General features: G+C 36.1%; 1 long non-coding RNA gene and 1 pseudogene across 1 annotated transcript; one reads left to right on the top strand and one right to left on the bottom strand.

Moving 5' to 3' along the window:
- Positions 1 to 517: 517 nt before the first annotated feature.
- On the top strand, positions 518 to 1929 carry LOC149559583 (uncharacterized). Its single transcript, XR_016364345.1, has 2 exons — positions 518 to 720; positions 814 to 1929. It is a non-coding gene; the product is annotated as an uncharacterized LOC149559583 (long non-coding RNA).
- Positions 1930 to 2245: 316 nt separating this feature from the next.
- Positions 2246 to 5198, bottom strand: LOC149559582 (pre-mRNA-splicing factor cwc22 pseudogene; annotated as a pseudogene).
- Between the last annotated feature and the right edge of the window lie 20839 nt (positions 5199 to 26037).

Genomic DNA, 26037 nt, shown 5'->3' with positions numbered 1-26037 from the left:
AATAACAATGGTAACAATATACCTCTAAAGCTTCCCTGAAACTCACAAAACAAGTGCACCAAAAGTGTCCAGCAATCAACCAATCAACTATATTTTTGCGCCAAGTCTTGTAGAACTTCTGACAAGTACTTGCCAAATTTTTCCAAACTTGTGGAGTAAGAGTTTTTGGAAAAAGGTGCTAATGTAATTAAGAACTTTGGTTGCCCTATCTCATAATAACCAAGCAATCTAGGTAGGGCCAGTTCTAGTTCCATTCATTCCAAGGTGTGCTCCCCCGGCCTCTTCAAGACTTGACTGTGTCCATTTAGGGTCCAGTTCCAGGCTATTTGGCCTTTGGCTTTCATTCCTGAGATTGATCATCAGAAGTGCCAAGTTCAATGACCTTGTTGAGGCACATTATATTCCGTTATAGTCCTGACTCACAGAAAGTTGAACGCATCAAACATCACAACGACTTTGGACTTCTTAGGCATGCAAATAAATAGGGGAGAAACCCTGGTAAGGGGGAACAAAACAGCGGACAAAAGAATCATTTATTCTAATTTGTTGTGCTTATCTGAAAACCCAGCTAAAGTAGACCCTAATTTGTTTTATCATTCCTTGTCTATTTGACTTGCCAGCATCCGTCAAAGCATAATGTATGTGGAATCCAATATAAGTGGAGGGCGTCCTGAAGAGGCAGAGTCTCTCATTATATGCAGAAGATGCTAAGGGTAGAAGGTATGGTTTGAACTTTGAACAGTGGTGGGCATGAAACTCGATTGAGAAAGAAAGTTGATCATTGATATATAAAAGCAATTGAAATGTTTGAAGTGTGTAGGCAAACGGTCCAGACTCACATTAAAACAGAAGAACCAAGAAGAGTGTTCTGTGGGAAATAGTGAATAGCACCTATTGCTTGACATCACAGCAAGGACGGAGCCCTTGAATTGCTAGAGGCCCCTTACTTCCTGCAAAGAAAGTGGAAGGCCATAATGTTAATAGTCAATATTTGTGCAAACTATTTTGCATGAGACAAGCCAAGCCAGAAGATGGGGCATGAGGAAGAAGACACCAAATAAAAGGGTTTCAAAAACACCTGTTCAAACACTCTGAAGGCAGTGCCGGATCCTTTGAAGCAGAAATGATCCTCTGCAACAAAGATGACACCAATCATGCTGATCTTTTATACAGATGCCTATGGCAGTATTTCGGAACACAGCCAAGCCTTCCCTCTTATCTCTTCCCCTTGGCTCTGCAAGATGTCTTCACCACATATTCTTCTGTCTGCCACAACAGCCTGCAACTATCAGATTTGGGAGCAGTGAGAAGCAAATCTCGATTTCCGCTGTCATCGGTGTCTCTGGTAATCACCATTCCATGGCAGGTTGCTGGCAGTGCAAGACAAAAGTCCGTGGGCTGTGCCCCCAATGAAAAAGCCTATCAGCTAATAATTTTCCAATTTAACTTCATGGACTCAGCACATTCTCTCCACAAGAGGTCTTTTCTCCACGCAGTCTTCCAGAAATGATGCTTTCATCAGTCACTTTCATCACCATTTCTCCCAGGAAAGCCAGTGTGTTTAATTGGTGTCAATATGTAGATGACAGAAGGCAACCATAAAGAAGGATAAGACAACATTTTCATCAATGGTAGCACAATACTGCTTTTCATATAGCTCTTACCATTGTTTCTACACAGTTGCAACTAGTATTATGGCAACACTTCAATGCTTGGATCATAGAGTCCTCATCATGCTGCCTATGATTCTATGTTGCTTTTTCTTTTGCATGGTCTGTGTATAGAGTAGAACTAAACATCAATGGCCATTTCTTTCATAAACTCAGGTACTAGTTCAAAAACATGCCAAGCTTGTTCGTTACTGTCCAGAATTCAAAATATTCATGTACAGACACATGAGAGGATGACACTCTGTTTCTAATTTATAAATCTTCTCTTGCAATAGTTCCATGCACTTTACTGTGGCCAAGAAGCCATAGAGGATGACTCTCAAGCTATCAAGCGCAAAAAGAAAAAGTGTGTATGTAGGAATTTCCAATCATTTCCTACACGAATTAGTTAAGTCACAGGAAAAATAGATACAAATATTGTTGTGTGCATGAACCAAGAAATCATAATGCGATTACATTTATCTGCAAATTTTATTAGTTTCATTTTTATGTGAAATATACTACAATGATTAATTCCTTGAGCACACTTCTAAAACCAAAATCAAGGCTCCAAGCATGCCAACAAAATATGAAACTTTTAAAAGTGATCAGAACCGTGTGTCAATTTTACAGTATACAGGTACAATTGAGAAAATGTTTTATCCAGGAAATTGGACACTACAAAACAGTCTAAACAAATGATGAGAAAGGACATATATTTATGCCTGCCAGGAGATTATGCATTCATCTATATTGCTAAATACCTAGAAATCCAACTTCAAAAAAATAATGCATCATGTTGAATCACCTTCGAAACCAAACTCATAGACAGTTCAACAAGAGATTAACCATTTGGGCCATTAATAAGTGTCATCAACAATAATGTCAACTGTACTTACTCATTTTTAAAAATAAGTAACTGATAAAAGCTATTGAAAGCCCAGATGCAGGAATTTACAACTGTAAGCTCAAAAAGAGCCTCAAAACAAAAAAGTATTCATCCTTTGACTAACTTTTCTTTCTTGGTGGCTCCTTACTCCTCGCTGTAGATTTCACACCCAAAAACTAAGTCTGATGAACTAGAAGAATCATCATTAAAGGTAGATTCATCTGACGCGGGTTAAGACTTTTGCTGCTGCATTGTAAGCTTTGGGAAATTCTTCAAATACTGACGTAAACTCTTAGTGATACCGCCAAGACCAATGGAAGTAAAGAAATTGATAGCAAACCGAGAATTCTTGAAACTGTTCTTTGGGAAAATTGAATCCAAAGACTCTTGCAGTGTTGCATCATTCAATTTTTCTTCAAGCAGCATTATACCCAGCTGTTCTGCCAGCTCCTGGAAGAGAATCTTTATAAAAATACGGGAAGAGGAAGTAGTATCTTCCTCTGTCAGCCGTATATAGGCAAGAGAATGCCACGAAATAGCATTTGTACCAAGCAAGTGAGCAAAAAACTTTGCAACATGGCGTAGCTTGTTAGTCTCTAACCTGTGTATCATAGAATACTGTCGTAGAAAACACTTATCAAAACATTCCTGATAAATTTTATTGATCATACAGAATCTTTGCGCAAGAAGTCCATAATAACGGAGGTATGTTCTCTCTTGACTGCAGCATTCAAAGAGCATGATGCATAACTCCATCTCTTGACCAGCTTCAAGCTTGATCTTTAGTAGCTTATGACCAACTTCCTCAAAAACAACACTTGACATAATTGTCAAGTAAATTGTGCATCTTAAATTGACCAAGTCTGTCTCTGTCTTGTCCTGTATTCGCAGTCTTTCTTCATCTTCCTCCTCATCGTCATCTGAATCATTCTCTCGTTCTAATTCCTCGGAAGAAGCATCTCCGAGAATATCTTTCTTCAGTTTTTCATATGCTGCCTCATGCTCTAAAAACTCAGTATCTGGCTTGAAAACATCTAAACCGGGTTCCTGATCGAGTTCATCTTCTAGGGAAACTTCATGCGTTACCTGATCTTCTTGCTCTACAAGGTCCAATTCTGCACGCACAGCTGGATGACCCTCGAACTTAGCTTTGCGAATTGCAAAAAGACCTTCAATTAAAAACTGTACTCGTTTGTCAATTTCCCCCTCATGGAGAATGCCTCTAAGTCTATCAAAAATTCCATAGAGACCTTTGGGGGAAAGGTCTTGCAACAAAGACCCACATTCTATGCTATCATCTGTAGGATTCTCTAGTAAGAGGGTAAGAACTTCCAACGCAATAATCTCATGTGCAACTTGTTGATTCACTAAATGTGCTATGAATTTTGCTGCTGATATCAACATTTGCTTGTCATTGCGTTTGTAAGCCCTCTTGACTTTTAAAATGCATAATAATATATGTTCAAATAATAATTAATTTTAAAATGACTTTTAAAATGCTCAATTATATATAAATCTATTTAAATCATAATCTATTTTTTTCACTTACATTTTCAACTTATTCGATGTCTTACTACATCCTACAATCTAAAATATCCATAACATACTCTAAATTCACACACCATTAACCCAAAAGAACAATCAATAACCCTATAGTTGGACACTATCACCTATAAAAAAAAATTTCTATATTTCTCCAAAACTCTAACCTAAAAATGAACAATATTATACTAATAATGATTTTTTTTTGCACTAATATGTACACTTTTTTTTCATTATGAAAAATTAGGTTTTGTAGGGATCTTGAAACCCAAAAGTTCTTACATAAAAAGGAGCAACAAGTTAACAAAAATGCCCAGCGATAGAACAACGGCCAATTGAAAGGCTAGAATGAAGGACAGGCAAAAAGCCAAAAAGAAAAAAAAACCTACAGAGACAAAAGCCAAAGGCGGTACTTGTATATTCTTCACTTACTCCCTTGCCCTCCTCTCAAGGTCCTGGATGGTCTCTACTACTTCATTGGCTCTTTGAAACTCCTCCTCCAAGAGCTCCTAGTTCTTCTCACAAATATGATCCATGTAGCTTTGGGTTATGTCCATTATGGTGTCCTCTTCCATCCTGTCTTCATCATTGTCCTTCCCATCCTTCTCTATGACAAACCCCCTAGCTTTCAGCTTGGCACTAAGACTGACAATGTTATCATTGAGAGATTTAAGAATAGTGAGCATCTGGTTGGCCATGTTGTGGTTGAAGTTCTCCATGTTTTTCATCCTTTCTTTAACCATCTTCATTCAATCCCTGGGCAGGTCGATCAAGTTCCTTTGCTCATTCTTCTTCACTTGGCCTTCCATCTACCCCATTCTTTCTTTTACTTCCTCCAACTCATGAAAGAGCCATTTTATTAATCGAAAGTTGTCAATCATGTTGTTTTTTGCATTGTTGAGCAAGTTCTAACCCACCTCCCTCGTATTGTCAATAATGGCCACCAACGCTGGTTCTATGAGTTCTTCCAATTGGACTTTCCCCTCTTTTTCTTCAAGGATTTGGGGTTTCATAACTTCCATAACAATCCCCATTTTAGAGGTTCTGTTGTTGAAGTTCTTCCAAGCCATACGCCTATCTTTTATTACAACCACACTGCTTGTGTTTCCCTCCTCCATTTTTTTATTTTCTTACTCCTATGGGGGCTTGGGAAGGGGAGGAAGAATAGAGAGCTCTGACCCCTTATCATTTTGCTCCTCTAGTGACATATCCTCCTCCTTGGTCTTCCTTTGCTTCTTTTTGGGATTACCAGCCGCCTCCTCTCTAGACTCAACATCCACACCCTTGGTCTCCTCCTTTAGTGGCATATCCTCCTCCTTGATCTTCCTCTACTTCTTTTTGGGGTTACCAGTAGACTCCTCTATTGTCTCTACCTCCACACCCTTGGTCTCCTCATCCATGTACTCATCTTCCCCTTGAATAGTCATTTTGGGCATATGACCCCTAGGGCTTTTCCTGCAAGGAGCTTTACTAGGAGTGGGAATTTCCTTATCTCTGGTTGCTCTTCTTCCCTAATGACTGATAGTCTTCCTCCTCCTTTGAACTTAAGCTCAGGTTTCCCTCCATGTCTGAGGAGAAATTGGAGCTCCTCGTCTCCTCAGAAGCAGCCACAACATGATGCAGGGGCTTACTCCTAGACTGGGCTTTAAAATGTTTAAAGAGAAAAAGAAGTAAACCCTCATGCAGGGTAAGGTTAGCACTGGGTTTTTTCTTATACCCCAAAATATTATTGTTCATAGAAGAGTACAGGTAAAAAGGAAAAGAGACTTTAGCTGCATAACAGAAGTGGTTAAATAGTACAAAATGGTGGGTTCTAACCTTATCAAACCTCATATCCAAAGAAATAAACTCAATGATAGCCCTTAGCACATACCTCCAAAACCTCTTGATCGAGTCTATCTCATAGTAAGTCTCACTTTTCATCAATTCCTTGTTTTCTTCCGTGTTCTTGGAAAAATCCTTCACCGCATTCGTAGAAACTTTTTTATCTCTATAGAACTTCAAACCCTCATCAGGGATTTCAGTAACATGGGCAATGACCCCCACATCAACATGATAGGAAACCCCATCAATCTTAACCCTTCCATCCTTCCAAGAATTAACCATGAGATTGGTAACTATTGAGTCATACCCATGAAGCTTGGCAATGTGGTTAGTGATGCCTCCCTTGTCGAGTTTCTCCTAGACTGTGGTTCTTTGTTTCCATTTCTCTGCCTCTCCAACTAGTTAACTTTTGCTCTATTCACCCACCATCTCAATTAGCTAGGTGGTTGCCTTTCGCATAAACATAGTTCTTTTTACACCTTTGTTGATCCTCTATTTACTCTATCCAAGACTGCTTTTTATTTCAATTCTAAATTGGAAAAGAAAATAAGCAACCCATAAATCATAGCAATTAGATGTTGAATGCATCATCTAGCAGTTCACCCCATACTTTTCATAAATACATTGGCTTGCACACATTTTTGCATTAGTTTCCATAATTAACTGGGGATTTCACCCATACCTCCCTGGATCCTCTCTTCATCAATTAGACCTTTCACAACTAAATGAATATTCCCTTCGATGGTTTATATTCTTGCTATCTCATTCTTGACTGCCTCATTGGAAAACTAGTCGGCCATCGAGTTGGATTCCCTGTACTCATGGCTGACATGTACACTATCAAATTTGCCAAGCATCGTGCATATTTCTTCCACTATGTCTGCAATGGTCCAGGTAGGTTGGAGATCACCTTTTATGCATTTGATGATATTGTTTGAGTCCCCCTCCAACCACAAGTGTTTGACTCCCACTTCCAGCACCAGTTTATTAGTGTGGAGAGCAGCACTGGCTTCAACATAGTGATTTGTTTGGTTTCCCAAGGGGTGGGAGAGAGTAGCTATGCTTGCACCATGGCTAATTCTAATGATGCCCCCACATCCAGTGGGGCCAAGATTGATTTTGGCCACTTTGTCGAAGTTGGCTTTGTGCCAACTTTCAGGGGGGAGTCCTCACTTGACCCCTTTTCTTTTCATTCTCATGTCCTTCTCTTTATCCTTACTATTATCCCCTTCATCAGGATCGCCACCCTTCGTGATAAGAAAAATTTCTCTTGCATTGTTGTTGATTTTATCTACAAGAACATTAGCAAGAGCCTCTTTTTCTCTAAAATTCTATTGTTTCTCTCTTTCCATACTCCCCAATAGAAGTGGGGCAAAGTCCATGTGCTTATACTATGCAGATTCACGCCTTTGAACATGCTATCCCATTGGCATAAGAAGTCTAGGATATTTCGTGGCCTACACTAACTGACACCATAGTTCTTGGTGAGATAGTCCCAGATCTCCATGGCATAGGGGCAATGGATGAGGATGTGGTTTACTAACTCTAGGTGGTGATTGCAAAGAATACATCTATTAGGGATATACTAACCTCTTTTTACCAAGTTGTCCAAAGTGAGAATTTTATCTTGAAGCATCGGCCAGAAGAAAATATTGATCTTAGGGGTAAGGTCAGGCATCCAGGCCTTAGCCCAAAGAGGTTTCTCCTTCAAAATCTAGAGGGAGTTGTACCCCTAGGCCACTGAGTAGGATCCACTTGGGTTTCTCTCCCATATTAGTTCATCCTTGTTATTGTTCAAAATCAAAGAGTTTAGTGTCACCATTATCGGCTTGAGATCATTTGATATCAAGGATAGGTCTCTCCATCCCTGGTTCGTTCTATAGTCACTTACTTTCATTCCGAATAGCCTTGTACAGGTATTGGCCAAGTTATCATAGGTGGGATTATTAATGAGAGTGCCCTGAATCAACCAATTATTGTGCCAAAAGAGGATGCTATCTCCATTTCCCACTTTCCATTTTGCCTTAGAATTAGCTAGGGTTTTAGCCTTTAAGATCCCCTTCCATATAACTGAGCTAGTTGGGATGTCAGAATCATTGAGAAAATATCTTAGAGAAGGTCTCCTAATATAATTATCCACCAAAATATCTCTCCATTCTCCAATGCTATTAAATATATGCCAAACCTACTTAGCTTGGAGGGCACTGTTGAGATGCCTAAGTTTTCTAATTCCCAAGCCTCCATAACACTTAGGGAGGCAAACATTATCCCAAGCCACAAGGGGGTATCTTTTATGTTCTTCCAATCTAGACCATAGAAAATCTCTTTGGATCTTTTCCATTTTCTTAGCATATTTGGTTTGAATCCCAAAGAGACTCAGGGCATACGTGGGAAGGTTTTGAAGGGTGGACTTCACCAGAAGGAATTTACTAGCTTGGCCAAGAGTGGTTCCTTTCCAACCTACCAACTATGTGTTGAACCTATCAATAAGCCCATTCTAGAAAGAATCTAATGGCTTATTCCCCAACAGGAGTCCAAGATCGCTTGAAGGTAGGCTTCCAACCCTGCAACCAAGAATTCCTGCAATCTTCCTTTATCTATCTACATGAGTATTGATAAAGAATACCGAACTTTTTGCCCAATTAATAATCTGGCTAGTTCCCTTGGTATACATATCTAGTAAACTCTTCATTGATTTGGCCTCCAAGATCAAAGATTCTCCTCCCATTATAATGTCATCCACTAATTGTTGGTGAGTGAAAGATAAATGCCCTGAAGAAGGATTGGTTCCTCTCAAGAACCCCTTGTATCTTTCTCTTTGAATCAATCTGCCAATAGACTCTAGCATGACGATGATGAGGATGGAAGAAAGGGGATCTCCCTACCTTAAGCCTCTCGACGGTTTGAAGAAATCATATGGGGCCCTATTAATAATAATAGTTAGTGAAGAGGTGGATACAAGTTGGGATATAAGTTTGCATACTTGGTGGTCAAAACCAAATTCCTAGAGGACTATTCCAAGGAGGGACTAATCCACCCTGTTATAGGCTTTAGAGATATCCAACTTGAGGAGAAGACCCTCCTTCTTCCCAACTTTCAGAGAATGAATGACTTCATGAACCAACATTATAGAATCCATGATCTATCTACGACAGACGAAACCCATCTGCTATGAGGAAATAATCAAAGGACCTTAAGAATTCTAATCATTAGGACTTTCAAGATGATCTTGTAGAATGAATTATAGAGACTAATGGGCTTGAATTGGTCCATAGTATCCACCCCAAGAGTTTTAGGGAGAAGAATAAAAAAGGTAGAGTTCAGCTCTTTTAGAAGATTCTTGGCCCCAAAGAATTCTTGCACAGCCTTGGCAACATCTATCTTGACCATGTCCCAATAAATTTGGAAGAAGAAAGTAGGAAAACCATCTGGCCCTAGGGCTTTATCAGCAAGGAGAGAGAATAGAGATTGCTTCACTTCTAGACAATTAGGTATAGCCTGCATCATTGCGTTATGGTGAGGTTGAATCATCTGGGGTAGAGATGAAATGATTTCCTTCTGGTCCTCCAGAGATAAAGTGGGGTCCCAAGAAAGGAGAGAGGAGAAAAAATTAATAGCCTCAGTAGAAATGTCATTACCATTAGACAAAAGGGATTAGACCTTCTTGATACCTGAAATCAGGTTGTTTGGTCTGTGCTTAAGCGTGGAGAGGTGGAAAAACTTGGTATTTTGATCTCCCTCTTTGATCCAGTCAATTCTAGATCATTGTTTCTAGAAGTTCTCTTCTCTAATAATGATATTGTGGACTTCAGAGAGAATAGACATCTCTGTGTTCCTATTGTGCTCATTGTATCCTTCATGTTGAATGATGTCCTAAATGGAATGAAGTTAATCAGACACCTCCTCCTTGGCCTAGAAGATATGACCAAAATCTAACTTGTTCCAGATTTTGATATTGCATTTAACATTTTTCAATTTCTTGGAAACCCTAAACATAGCAGTCCCTTCCACTTCGATGTTCCACCAAGAGGAGATCCTAGATAACAAGTCTGAGTGGGAGATCCACATCTTCTCAAAATGAAAAGGAAAGTTTCTCTTTAATGAGAGAGGGACTAATGAAAGGGAAATAGGGGAGTGACCAGACCCAAATTTGGGGAGAAGGGAGAGCTTACAAGAGAAGAAGTTCAACCAGTCAGGTGAAATGAGGGCTTGATTAAGGTGGACCTAGATATATTCACTCCCTATATGCCTATTGGACCAAGTGAAAATCCCACTAGAAAGATCAATGTCCACAAGAGCCAGACTGTTAATGAAATTAGAAAGATCCAACTTGCTACCTAGGTCCGTGGCTAGACCCCAAATTTTTCCTCATTAGAAAGGGGATTATTGAAATCAACCATTATGATACCTTTATCAAGGTTGCAATTCTGAATGAGAGGACAAAGCTTGGCCCAATAAGCCTTCCTCTCCCACTTAGAGTTAGGGGCATACACATTCAAAAGAAACTAGAAGTCTTTACTATTAATGTGTATACCTTTACATAACAGGGTGTTACCTTCATTATGAATGGTGGTGACTAGGAAATGCTTGTTATTGAAGTGTGAGCAGACCCCTAGAAGCACCCTCTGCATTGGTGGCCTCTCCATCCATGCTGTTACTAAATAAAATCTTACCCACCCAATCTTTCTTCATTTTAGTTTCTTGGATCAACATAGAATCAGGTTTGTGGTCTCTAATCGTATTCCTTACTACCTCTTTTTTGTGGGCTCCATTTAGCCCCCTTATATTCCAAGATATTATCTTCATTTCTTTTTAATATAGCATACCTCCTTGATGATCCTTTGGCTCCCATCAGCTAAATTCCTTCTAGCCTCCTCCTAAATGGTTTGGCTTAAACTCTTTCTACCTAGTGTCTTAGGTTTAACTCCAACATCAGCTTTCACTCTACTCTTGGTTACTACTAGTGATACTAGGCAAGGGTCTCTACTTTTATTCTTTTTGACCATGGTCCAAGTCCCCTTGTTGTCATCTGAGCAGTTCTCAAGCCATGCTTCCATTCTAGAAATCTGTAAGGGGAAGAGTTTTTGACTAGTTCCATAATCCTAGTTACCAAACTAGGGGAAGCTAAACGATCCCCAAAGGGAGAGGAGACCTCCTTGGCTCCCTGAGGAACTTGATTTTTTGGCACAATCGACACATCAATCTCCTCTTCATTTTTCGTTCTTGGCTCCTCCCCCATCACCTTCAGGGAGGAAGCCTTGTAATGTTCTTCAAGGAAAGTATCGCAATGACCACTTTACCCTTCAAGAGGTGGTCTGATACTCTCTTTGTTGGGCCCTTTTGCTCCACTAATTGGTCCTCCCTCCACTGCTTTGATCTAGGTATCAGTCAAAGCTAAAACATTCACTTCTTTTACAGAGATTTCCACAATCACCTTCTAATTCTTAGGATGACTAATCTTAGGACCCTTGTTCTTTTGTTTCCAGATCTTGTTTCCATCCTACTGAATTTCAAGTTTGGGAGTAGTATTTTTCTTGTTCTTTTCCTCCTTAGCCTTTGGGCATTGTTTGGCCTTATGGCCCATTTTCAAACAATGAAAGTAGACAAAAGGCACACTCTCATAGACCAGCTTCTAAACATGAGTTCCAAGTTTGGAATGGAAGTTCACTACCTCCGGCATATCCACCCCCTCCCCAACTTCAATACAAATATGGGTGTAGGTTAGTCTTCTTCTTGATTTTGTTATTAGGTCTATGGAGAGAAGCTCTCCAAAGTAACTAGCCACCCCCATGAAAACATCCTCATTCTAGAATTCCAAAGGAAGCTCGAGAAGTCTCACCCAAACTAGGGCTTGAACAAAAAAAGAATCATTTAGGTCTAGCTTCGATGTCCACTTCTGGAGAACCAAATTCGAGTGGCCAATAACCCAAGGTTGCTTGCACAGAATGTTTGAGAGGTCTTTGTTGCAGAAAAAGTCAAAAGACAAAAATCCTTTGGCCATCACACTAACTGTGACTTGACCTTTTAGGTTCCATTTCTTCTTTGTGAAAGATCTAACAATGTCTATATTTAGCCTTTGCTAGATGAACTTTCTCGCTAGGTTGGAAGCCATAGAAGCAATGCTATGGTCAATAAGCTCGTCTAGAATAGAAATTGCAAAAATTCCCTTTTTATACCCAGGGTGAACTTTAACAGCTAGAAAAGAAGACTTACCAGATGGTTTAACTTCGAATAGGGAAGAACATTTGGCAGTCTGTGCCCTATGAAGGCCCTACTTGGGGATCAGAGGAGACTTACCTGGATCCTTGCAAAGAGCATGTGGGTCCCCATCTCCATTCTCTGTTGATTCTCTGATCTCTATATTCCCTTGACAATCTCTATCCCCTCCCTTTAAACCATGACCCGGGCCATGATTCTGATCTCAGCCAACCAAAGGAATCTCACCCAAAGTAGGATTCAAATTTTGAAAAGCTGTTCTTCCCCCTTCACTTCCACTCACCATCATCTTCCCACTATTGATCAAACCTACTCTCCCCATTCTCTATTGAATTTTTTTTTGAATGGACTTCTCTAAAGCGACATTCTGCATTCATGTCAGGGTTCGCATTTGTGCACTACTATGGTTGAGACATCTATGTAGGTTACAAACATAATCTCTTTTATGTCTTATATGAAGAAACCTTGGAGATTATATTAACTAGTCAAAGCTGGTAGAATGTGGCAACCATGGAAAGGATGACTTTTTGTGTTTATAAATATTTTTATTGTGTTTTGAATATGTGTTTAAGGGCTTATATTTTTAGTCTCCTAGAAAGGTAGGAGACTAAAAATAGAAACCCTTAAACACATATTACGGTAGGAGACTTAAGTTTTCAGCTACATTTTGCCTATTAATTGAAGTTTTGAAAACTATGCAATAGTCCTTTAATCTAAACTTCTTCTACATTTTGTTATTAAAGTGAATTGTGCTTTTTTTATTTCTCTTTTTTCATTGGCTGAGCTAATTTGTTCTAGTGGTATTTTTATTTTATCCATTGAGAAATTAAGAGAAAATCAACAAGTGACATATGTCTTATAAGGTTAGAATACTTGGCAACTTCCAAGCCACGTGTTTTGAGCGTGTTGTATCTATAAGGAGAGGTGGAGGTGGAGATTTACGTGGTGACACTAGCTATGAGTGATTTAAGACAATGTTTTTTTATAGAAACTCATTTCATTCTGCTATAGAATGCATTAGATTTGTCTAGAAACTTCCCTAGAAAGTCAACTAGCCATATGTGCCCATATGTCCACTCTTTGTTAAGTGTTTTTGGAAACTTCATTTCTGACATAATAGTGACCTTCTACTGGTAGGATCAATGCAACATTCTACTATATGAATTACTAGATAATTTTGGTGTTAGATTTATTTTCTTGTGAAAAACATTGTTTACTGTAGGGGTAGCCTTTACTCTGTTGCATATGATAGTGAGCATCTTGTACTATAGAAGTTTTCAGAGGGAAGGGCAAAATCAAAGCTTATAGGAAGCCATCCATTAATACAATCAACTATTATTGTAGAAACTGTGATCTCAGATATAACAAGTATGTTCCAATTCAACTTAAAATTTTATTGCCAAGGTTTTGTTTAATAATTTTTTTATTTCTAATTATGTGCAAGAGATTTGAAACCATACACAGTATATTCTAGAATTTTTTGTTTACTACCAAGCTATGGAGGATTGCTTATGATCTAACTTTAAGCATCATATGTTCTTTAGCTATGTTTAGAAATGATTTGGTGTAATGATTTATTAGTGCACAACCAATAATGCAGCCTAGTTATCATTTTTTGCAACAAGCTATTGGTGTTGTAGACTTGAAAAAGGGTCAAGCTACATTTACAACACATTTATTTTCCATTATTGTCCATGATAGTTGCCTAATTTTGATTAGAATATTGGGACAAATTATTCAATTCAAAGATAGTGACTTTTCTAATAAGGTCAAATATTTGGTAGATACTATCCTCAGTTACTATCCTTATTAGGGAGAAGGGAAAGAGTCTTATAATATTGAACTATTATCATATTTTCCTTTGATAGATTACCAAAATAGATTTACAAAATGAACTAGCATATGGTTTCTATTTTATGTTAACATAAACATTATAGTTTAATTCTAACTCATAAATTTGAGTACACATGCACACAAAAAAAAACATGCAAAATTTAGCATGTCATGCTAGTTGAAATTAGTTTTATTCCAAGCATGTACCATTTCTAAAAAGATCTATAAGAAGGAAAGAATTCATTTAGCTTGTGGGAGAAATGTACAATTTAAACAAATGAATTGTAAAATATTAATTATCACATTAACGATCAAATTCATATTTGGATGCAGTGAATGCCAATGCTTTGAAGCTAAGCTATGAACCTAAGTAATCTAGGAAAAAATTACCCGGCTTTGGAATATTTGATTTCATTAAATTATGATATTTGTTTGATCTTATTAAACTTTGCAATTCTATCAAAACAAAAAATTATTATTAACTCTACATGGAAATGATTATAAGTTTTCCACATTACTAATTTCTCAAATTAATTATGTTCTTCTAATTAGAGGTCATTCAACGTACTGCTATAGCAATCAAAGCATAAGGGATCACCCAAATCAAGGGTACACATCTTGAGAGAATATTAGTCCAGTTGCTTCTTGATTTTTAAATTGGCCACATAAAGATTTACACTCAGACTTATACCTAAATTTGTTTTTTCTACTATGTTAGTGGGTTCCTTTTTTTGATGACAGGTTCTAGTTCAAGTTCATGTTAGGTTTGAGTTATGGTTAGGTTCTCCTCTAGGTTCAACCTAGGTTCCTGCAGTAGGAACCCATACATAGTATTTGTTAGTTCCTAACTACTCACCAAAATAAATTAAATATTGTATTGTAATTGGTAGAGATTCCATCTACATTAAAAATTAAAAAACATAAATGTTAGGGACTCCAACTATGTGTAGCTCTTGTTTCTTATAACTATTGTCTCTGGAACATGAAAAGCATTAGAGATTTTCCTAAATATTTCCCTATTGATGTAAGTAACACCCTTATATTGCCATTTACACACCTTTGATATGTATATTTTTTATTCAATCATATGTTATTCTCTAATCAGAGGACATTTTATGAAGCACGTGTTTATTATCAACCTTATTAAGTAGTCTTGTATTTCACTCTACTAATCATTTTCAACTCAAGATGCCTTCTTTTGAACCCTCACCACCATGAATTTCTAGGAAAACCATTTTTGAAAGGGTTTTTCATAGTCTCACAAATGTGAGTAACATGTTCTTTCAAGATCATATCCCATATCTTCCATATCTTGACGCCATTGTACTATTGTCATTTCTTCTTCACTTGATAATATAGTTGGTGGACCTCTCTTTGGTGTACTTGTGATACCTTGCAACCAATATGTCAAGGTTGTAAAAGGAATACCCCATTTCTTGGAAGCAACTCAAATGGAATACTCAGTATCTTCAACATCATTGATTGCATTGTCCATGTCTTCATTTTGACCAATTTTTCTTAATGGTGCATTCTTAGGTTTACTAGAAACTCTAACTTGCACATCTAGTATATCTATTGGATTTGGATTTGGTATCTCAAGCTTGATTTGGTATGCCAATTTGATCTCTAGTAATTCTTTCATTTTCTAGATTGCAATGAAGCATAACCCCTCTTTTGTGTGTTGGCAAGGGCCTTGTTCTTTGAACTCAATTCTTCTTTTGTGCATTTGACAAGGGTCTTGTACTAGAAACTCTAACTTGCACAACTAGTATATCTATTGGATTTGGTTCTGGTATCTCAAGGTTGATTTGGCATGTCAATTTGATCTCTAGTAATGCTTTCATTTTCTAGATTGCAATGAAGCATAACCCCTCTTCTATGCATTGGAAAGGGCCTTGTTATTTGAACTCAATTCTTCTTAGAAATTTACTTTCTTTTAATACAAGATTGCAATCTATTTTAACAACAATTCCAAATGCTTTAACAAAAGAGTCTATAACTACATTTTCTTGTAATGTTGGTCTCCAAATTCTAGCTACTAAATAGATTACATTTCCTTGCCAAAAAAAACATAATGAGACAATGACAAAATATTTCATAATGATAAAATAACAAAACAATTCATAATGATACAATGACAAAAAAGTTCAAAAATAATGCAAATATTTTGGTCAACATTTTTTCTTCTTCTAACTATTAAATTTACAAATCGAAGTTGTTAAATAAACTTCATTTCTTTTCAAACAAAATATGATTATTCAATAAAAAATAGCTTTAAAAGATTGCATTTCCTTTCTAAAATAAATGCATGGAGATTATAGAGAATTTGGTAGTTCAATATTTCAAAATCTAAGTCTTGAACCTCAAAATTTGTATGATTCTATCTATCACAAGTTGTTTTCCTTCATCCTAGACAATTTTAGATGCGGAGAAGGTGAAGGGTGAGGGTTCTAGGAAAATCTTCTAAAATATGAACCTTAACCCTTAAAAATATGTATGTTTCCATTTACCATGATTGTTTTCCTTTAGCAGAGAAAATTGTAATTGTAGGAAAGGCAGGGGATTAGGATTCTAGGAGAATCCTCAAAAAGTGACAAGGGCCTTTCTTTTAGCACAATCGATAAAATGAAAACTATTTTTTATTGTTTGAGAACTACTTTGATGAAGCCCTATGTTGGATCAAGATTGATAACTATTCTAATTTGGGCATATAGGTACAAACTTATTCACCAATATGTTCTCTCTAGGCATTGTTGTTTTGAATTGGGTAGGTAAAACCTTGATAAGTTGGATTTATTGTAGTTTTAAAAATGATATGCTTGTAATAAGTTGGATTTGGGCTTGTATGTATTCAAAAAATTCATTGTAAAAAATCTCTAAAAATATAGATTTATGCATTTTTAAATTTGTTCACATGTTTGTTCTCTTTGAGCATCCTTGAATGGGTTCATTGTGGTTATTTAAATGATATGCCTTTAAGAAGGGATTTAGATTTAGATTTACTCATATTTTTCACTCTAAAATCTTAAAATGTAGATTTGTGTAGTTTCAAATTGTGTCGTTCTTTTATGTAGAGAATTATGTGTAAGATTCAAACAAAGAAAATGCAAATGCTTTGTAAAAATGTTTAAATACGAATTTCTATTGTTTGGAAAGAAAACATAAATTTGCACAGGTTCTTTCATCCAAGAAATAAATAGGAATATTTAAATAAAGAAATTATAAATTAAAATAAATCAAATTTATGTACCTCAATATGCCTAGTCTAACTTTCTAGTTGATGAGAGGAGTTGCAGATATGGTTCATTCTGAATCTAGTTTAAAGAAGTGAAAAATATATAGAAAAAAGAAGTTATTTCATCTAAAAAATCAATAGGAAGATTTAAAAAAAAAAACTATAAATAAAAATTAATAAAAAATTATGAACCTAAATATACCTAGTCTAGTTGATGAGAGGAGTCATAGATATGGTTGATTCCAAATCCAATTTGAAGTAGTGAACAATTCTACAATTTAGAAAAACTACTATATTTTTAATTTATAGATTGTGTAATACTTCATTAATCATGATTAAATTTCAATTGGTTAGTCTATGTTAATATCCAAATTTGATTGTTGACACAAGTCCCTGGGCAAGACTAGTGCCAATTTGAATAGAGGAACAAATTAAAAACCTTATTAATTATTAATAAAAATTATTTCCCTTGGCCTTTTAACAAATAAATGATATCCAAATTTGATTGGATGGTTTTTTTTACCATGGATTGAGTTATTTTTATCAAAATAGATTAGATGTGTTGATATTTGATTGAAAAGATTATTTGAAAAGAGTATTGTTAAGAAAGAGATTGTTGAAGAAGACTATGTGTTTCAATCATTGTTTTGTCACTGATGTCAAACCTACCATTTACTGGTATGACAATTGCTTATAAGATTCAAGTACTATCACTTAGTTGATTAATGAGGAGGTTTTGATCAACAAGATGTAAGAAAAGTACCTAGAGGACAGGTTGAGTTATGCTTATGTAATGAAGTACAAGGATCTATTAAGATAGTGATAACATGATGTATTGATGATCTACTTAAGATTACAAAATGGCTAGCTACACTTAGAAAGTTTAGAAGAATAAGCTAAATAAAGTTTTTTTGCCAAGCTTGATTGAGTGGATAGTAGGTGTTGAGCAAAGTTAGTTGGAGCTGAGTGAAAGAAAATTCTAGTGTATGCCAAGCAAGACAATTGATGCCAAGTAAATTTCAATTGATGCCAAGCACCAGTAAAATCTAGTTGATGACAAGTGATATAGTATGTGCCAAGCATCAGAAGATTGATAATGCCAAGCTCCTACATTATGACAAAGATTGAAGATTCGCCCAATATAAGGTGAAAAGTTTATTTTCTTGGAACTTGTGAACCAGGAGGAAGATAAGATTGATAAGATGGTGGCACATAATTTGATGTAAACTATTTTTAGATGAATTCAAATGGATTTTAAGAGAAGTTTCTAGAAAAGACAAGATCTGGGGTAGATACATTGTATCCTACCTATTCCATCCAAAAACCCTAATTTAAAAAATGGATAATGAGTAAGAAAATATTTGAATTTTCTTTATATAGGAATGTATGGTCATGAAGCAAAGAGGTTAGAGAGGTTGGTGTCATGTGCAAGAACCTAAGGAGAAGAAGGAATTAAGGTTTTTGCTTCATCAAGTGACCCAAGAGAAGTGTCTGCAATGGCATACCAAGCAAGAAGGCTTAAGGAGATGAATGCTTGAAGGGTGAAGAAGCTGTCAGAGCTGCAAAGTATGAAAGCCAAGTAGAATTGAGGACTGAATAGAGATCTGTAATCTATAAGTGAAGTTGTAAGTTGTATCAAGTCAAAGCTCTATTGTTACTCTCTAACAATTGTATCAGTCTAGGGTAAATCCTTCGGATTAATGTTGACCTAACTGTCATTGGAAAATCCTTTAACAGGGTGGCATTCCAAGTGAATGGCCTAAAGTTCTCTAACAAGGCTCACTTTTAAGAGGGTGATTGAAATCCCTTAACTGGGTCACATTTAACAGTGTGTATTATAAATTTTAACAGGGTTGGCCTTTCACAAGGTATCACTTTAGAAGAGTGAAAAGGAGTAGCATGTTACTAGTGGTTTTTCTCAAATTGGGTTTCCACATTAAATCATTGTGTCAAATGTACTGATGAATATGTTGTGTTTCATGCTTTACATTTCTGCAATTTGATTAGATAATAACTTGCAAGTTTTAAGTATTCACATATTCATTTGGATGCATGCATGAATATGAATGTTTTATGGGTTCACTAAGATAAGAAAAGTTTTATTTGTATATCTTGACCTTGAATAACTAATTCACCCCCCTCTCAGTTATTCTAAAATAATTCCAACAATTGGTATCAAAGTCATTTGCTTAAGAGGACTAGTTTTAAGGTACTAGAAGCACAAAGATCAAGATGTCTAAAAGAGAAGTACCCAAGCTCAACAGAGATAAGTTTCTTGAACAAAAAAGTTTGGTAAAGGTACACCTTGGAGGACTTGGAGATCATGCACAATCTACCATTATAGTGGAACATGTTGATCCAATAGGAGCCCTAACTGTTGAAGATATGAAGAAAAAAGGAACACAATCAAGCGATGTTAGAGATTGCCTCTGCTCTAACCTATGCCAAATTTGATGATATCAAAGGCTACAATATTGCAAAGAAGATGTGGGATGCCCTAACCACCATGGATGGAGGAGACCAAAATGTTCAAAGAGGCAAGTCTGAAAGCCTCAGAGGTAAGTTTGATGACATGAGAATGGAAGAATGTGAGAATATTGCTCAATATGTTGCTAGGATAAAAGAAGTTGTTAGTGCAATAAGAGGAGAGGAGCTACTGGTCATATAGATGATGATACTATGTTAAACAAAGTCTTGAGAACATTACTGCCTATCTATGCTATTAGAGTTTCTACAATCCAAGAGTTGAGATGTATTCCAGGAAATGATCTAACCCTTGAAGGTTTGGTAGGTAGACTCACTACTTTTGAGCTATCTAAATTTGACAACTACAAGCCAAAGAGTCTTGAATCTACTTTCAAAGCTAAGTTGTCATTGAAGGATTCTGAGGACATAAAGAAAAAGAAGAAGAAAAGAAAGATAAAATATGCATCTAGTGATAGCAATACAGATTAGGAAGACATTGAAAAATTGGAAGCACTACTGGCAAGGAGATTTCACAGAGGTAAAGGCAAGTTCAAAAGTAAGTTACCCATCATTTGTTTCTGTTAGAAAGGTTAATCTTTCCTTGGATATATATTTTAATTGGGATATTCCAAGGGTCCCTACATGTAGTTTGTCCACTTGTACACATGTGGAGGACATGTCATTGTTTGTCCTTTATTCCACATGTAAGGACAACTCTTGTTTATTTCTTTATTTAGTTTATCCTCCTTAAGAGGATTGTGACACTTTGCACACACCTATTATGAATGTGGCATTCATAGAAATGGGAGTTACAAATGCAACTCCTCTCTCATCTCTTTATAAGAGATGCTCCTCCTTCTTTCTTCACAACTACAACACCACTCTAAGCACTTGATGTTATTGTATTGAGCTACTTTTGCTCCAACACTCTCTCTCTCTCTCTCTTCTCTAGGCATTTGCCTTCATTCGTAATACTCACAAGGGGTTTTCTTTGCTTTTCCCTTATAAATCCTTGTCTCCATTGTTGAACCATCTTGGTGTATGCTCTTGGAGTTTCTTATTTTATGGTAACATTGTTTCACACTTAACTTACTTGGATTGTTTCTCGTTCCTTGCTCAACATTATCATTTCATACATGGTATCAGAGCTTGGTTATCTAATCCTTGTTTTAAGTTTTGTGGTGAAGGTTGCCATTCATTGGAGCACACCTTATTTGGAGACGTTATTGAGAGAAGAAGTTTGTGTTGTGATTTTAGCTCTTTTTAACTAATCTTGTGCATGCAAGCTTCATATTTTTTTACTAACCCTCTTTGGAAGGCTTGCCGCCAAAGGGTTTTCTTGTAAAGCTTCATATTTTTTTACTAACCCTCTTTGGAAGGCTTGCCGCCAAAGGGTTTTCTTGTAAAGCTTCATATTTTTTTTACTAATCCTCTTTGGAAGGCTTGCCGCCAAAGGGTTTTCTTAGTAAATTTCAATTTTTTTTGGTTTGTTTTGGACGGCATGCTGCCAAAACAAAAAAATATTACATTAGTAAAGCTTTCTAACTCTCTACTTTTTTTTTACTTCATTTATAAAAAAAATTTTACTCTTTAAAAAATAAATATTTCACTATATTGTATTTTTATAAAAACAGTGTAAAGCTTCATTTTATAAAAAATAAAAATAAAATAAAAATATAATTTTTTGAATTTTGTTGGGCGGTCGCGCCACCTGCGCGCCACCCCCGTGTCGCCGCGTGCAAACGCCGCCGACAGTACAGACCCCGCGCCGCCACGCGCAAATGCCGCCGATGGTTCAGACCCCGTGCCGCCGCGCGCAAACACCACCACCGGTACAGATCCTGCGCCACCGCGCGCACCCACCGTGCGACACCCTACCGTCGCTGCGAACCGGTTGCGCCGCTGCGTACCGTCGCCCTCTGCATCTTTGCCCCACCTCTGCAACTCTGTTCGCAATATAAACCCTGACCACCGCTTCCGCCGCCCCCATAACTCCGCGCGCAAACCTTTTCGTGGCCCGCATCCCGGACACTCGACAACCGCCGCCTGCAGTGCCCGCATCCTCATCCGCACAGAGTTTTTTAAAATTTTTTTTTAACCATCGACCACAGCCACTCCTTTCACCACGCGGCAGCCACCGACGAGCTCCGCTCCCCTTTTTAAATTTTTTTTTAAAATTTCCCCCTCTTTGCTAATTTTCCACCTTTTATGTTTTTCAAATTTTATTTTAAATTAAACTAATAAAACCTGTTTTATATTAATATTTTTATTTGTTTAACAAATCAATTTTTTAATTTTCTCTCACCCAAATAGTTGCAATTAAAATAAAATATTCTTAATCTTATAAACAAAACCAATATTTTTTTTCAATTAATAAAATTAAATTTTTTTTTTCTCTCATTTAACTTCATTTTTTTTTCAATTAATCTGATTTTCAAATTAAGGGAATTTTTTTTTCAAAAAAAAGCGAAGAATTTTTTTTTCCTTAATCATGTCAACATTAATTCCAGAAATCAAACTTAATTATTCTAATTATCATTCTTGGAAAACTCATATCTCATTTATTTTTCGTTTTAAACATCTCTTCGAAATAGCCACTGACCCTTCTCTTGAGCCCGGTTCAGCGGCTACTCAAGACAAGAAAGATACTTGGAAAGCTAAAAACGAAGAAGCTTTAGGGTTAATTGGTATTTCTCTTATTCTAGATTTATATGTCTTAATTGCTCACTTTTCTAAAGCTCATGATGCATGGTCCATCTTGAAAACCAAGTATGACAGTGGCGATGAATACCGCAAAATACAATTGCAAGATCAACTCGAAGATCTCAGGTATGCAGATTTTAAAGGTATGGATGAATTCCTCTTAAAATTTGATTCTCTTAAAAGTCAAATTATGGCTTTAGGTGTTCAATTAGAGGACATTCGTTTAATTCATCTTATTCTTAAAAAATGTCTTCCTAGACAGTTTCAACAATTTATAACTAATATTCATGCACAGCTTGCTATTCCTACTTTAACTTCTCAGTTAACTTATGTTATTTTTCAAACTTTATTAAGACAAGAAGAATCTAAGCTAATTCAGTTTGGTACTCTCAAATCAACTGAACATGCATTTGTGTCTAGAAATTCAACTACTAATTTTCGTTCCAATAATAATAATTACAAACAATCTATTTCTAATTCACATAACACCAACAATAAATTTCATCCCAAATATAATAATAATACCCATCATCCTAATAATACTCGTAATACTAATAATCAAAGGAACCATTCCAATTCCAAACCTCATTGTTCTTATTGTGGCAAAGATGGTCACCTTGTCAATAACTGTTTTAAAAAACAAAATGATAAAAAACCTATGAATCATAGTAGCAATCATCAAACCTCAAACCATAAAAAAGGTAATTCGACTAGTTCTAATCCTCGTCATGCTTTTACTTGTAGCTTTAATCTTTGTAGACCTTTAGAATGGATTGCTGATAGTGGTGCATCACAACATGTCACTTCTCATAAAGAAATTTTTGATTCTTTACAACCTGATATTGCTAACATTCCTATTCAGTTAGCTAATAATCAGACTTGTAAAGTTGAAGGACAAGGTGATGTTACTATTCCTAATGGTAAATTGCATGATGTTTTATATGTACCTGACTTGAAAACTAATCTACTTTCTGTTTCACAGTTATGTCAGAACTATAAAGTAGAATTCTACAAAGATACATGTTATATCATAGATCCTAAAACTCTCAAAGTGATTGCTCATGCTGAAATGGATAATGACAATTTGTTTAAATTCCATGAATTTGCTAGTTCACGATATTCTTTACATACTTCTATTGATTTCAATATATGGCATGAAAGACTTGGTCATTTAAATTCTGATTATATTACTTTCATGCAAAAGCATAATATGGTTGATGGCTTGCCTCACATTATTCCTTCCAAGATTGCCTGTACAGGTTGTATGAGTGGTAAGATGCATAGGGAGCCCTTTCCAAGTGGAAAATCATGGCGAGCAACTCATAAGTTGCATCTTGTCCGTAGTGATCTTTTGGGCCCCATGGAGAATACCTCCATCCAAGGTTCTCGGTATGCACTTACCTTTGTTGATGACTTTTCTAGACGAACTTGGATCTATTTTTTGCATAGCAAGGATCAAGTTCTTGATATATTTATTGAATTTCAGTTATATGTTGAAAGGTAATCTGGGTATAAACTTAAAATTCTTAGAACTGATAATGGGAAGGAATATGTGAATAATGCTTTTCATTCTTATTTGAAATCATGTGGAATTAAGCACGAGCTTACTATTCCTTATACACCACAACAAAATGGTGTAGCGGAAAGAAAGCATCGGACCATTGTTGAAATGGCTAGAAGCATGTTGCATGCTAAGAATTTGCATTATAAATTTTGGGCTGAAGCCATGTTTTGTGCAACTTATATTCTTAATCGAAATCCTACCAAATCTCTCAAGGCTATCACTCCAGAAGAGGCTTGGTCTGGTAGGAAACCGAATTTACATCATTTACGGATATTTGGTTCTATTGCTTATGTTCATACGCCTAAATAGAAAAGGCATAAATTAGATGCTAAGTCATCTCCTTATATGTTTGTTGGCTATGATGAAAACACTAAGGGTTATCGTGTTTATGATTCCACTACTAACAAAGTTCAAGTTGCTAGAGATGTTTGCATTGCAGAAAATGGCGTTCATGATTGCTCTACTACAATGGATGAATAATTCAGTGGCACTAAAATTGTGCTGGTGGAGGACCAACCTCCTTCTCTTAACCCTACTCTTTCTCTTAATCAAGTACCACCGATTATTTCTGCTCCTACATCTCATGATACTCAAATAGATACTAATGATACTTTTCTTACTCATCATTCTTCCTCTAGTGATAATTCCATTACAACTAAACATAAACCTAAATGGGCTCAAAACCTCATCAATGAAGCTGATGATTATATTTCTAAATCTAGTGGACTTAAACATAGAAGGATTAATTATTGTAATTATGCTTTGATGACTACTATTATGAATTCTAACGATCCTAAGTCTTTTGATCAAGCTAACTCTCAACCTCATTGGCAGAAAGCCATGCAAGAGGAATATGATTCGTTACTTGCTAATCACACTTGGGACTTAGTCACATTACCTCTTGGCAAAATTCTAGTTTCATGTAAATGGTTATATAAAACAAAATTAAATACTAATAATGAAATTAGTAAATTTAAAGCTAGACTAGTTGCTAGAGGTTTTTCCCAAATTGAAGGCTTAGACTATAATGAAACTTTTGCACCTGTTGCTAAAATGCCTACTATCAAATTAGTTCTTGCTTTAGCATCTAAAATGAATTGGCCCATTCATCAAATGGATGTTAAAAGTGCCTTCTTAAATGGTGAGTTACATGAAGAAATCTATATGGCTCAACCTCCTGGATTTGTTAAGAAAGGTAGTGAAAATCTAGTTTGCAAATTGAACAAATCTATTTATGGTCTTAAACAATCACCTAGAGAATGGTATTCTAAAATTAATTCTTTCTTCATTTCTCAAGGTTTTACTAGAAGCAAAAATGATCCTAATTTGTATATTAAACATACTAACGATGATATTATCATTGTTATTGTTTATGTAGATGATTTAATTCTCACTTCTAATTTAGACATTTTGATTTCTGATATTAAATTCCAACTTAAACAAAAATTTCAAATGACAGACTTAGGTATCTTACATTACTTCTTAGGTATGCAAATTTTTCAAACTCCTAAAGGTATCTTTGTTTCTCAAAGCAAGTATGCTTATGATCTTTTAGAAAAATTTAAGATGAATGACTCTAACCATGTTTCAATTCCATGTGAATTAGGAACTAAATTAATGAATGATATGAATACTCCTTTTGTTGATGAAACTTTGTATAGACAGTTAGTAGGAAGTTTAAATTATTTAACTCTTACTAGACCTGATATTGCTTATAGTGTTGGAATAGTTTCTCGCTTTATGTCTAAACCTCAACAAACTCATTTTAAAGTTGCTAAACACATCTTAAGGTATATTAAAGGAACTATTAATATAGGCTTATTTTATGATCCAAACTCTGAATTTATTTTACATGGCTATACTGATTCCGATCTAGGTGGAGATCCCAATGATGGGAAATCCACTTGTGGTTATTTTTTCTTTGTTGGTTTAGGTCCAATTTCTTGGAAAAGCAAAAAAGAACACTCTATTTCCCTATGCTCAACTGAAGCTGAATACAAAGGTTGTACCAATGCAGCTAAGGAAGCTTTGTGGATTCGAAGACTTCTTGATGATTTGGGTCTACCTCAACAATTACCTACACCTATACATTGTGACAATCAAAGTGCTATTGCCT

Source organism: Cupressus sempervirens, chromosome 5 (assembly GCF_028749045.1).
Source record: "Cupressus sempervirens isolate cs-2001-9-10 chromosome 5, ASM2874904v1, whole genome shotgun sequence".
In the NCBI taxonomy this organism is placed as follows: Eukaryota; Viridiplantae; Streptophyta; class Pinopsida; order Cupressales; family Cupressaceae; genus Cupressus; species Cupressus sempervirens.
The sequence above is the reverse complement of the archived record's forward strand: the minus strand, read 5'-3'. Positions and strand labels throughout refer to the sequence as shown.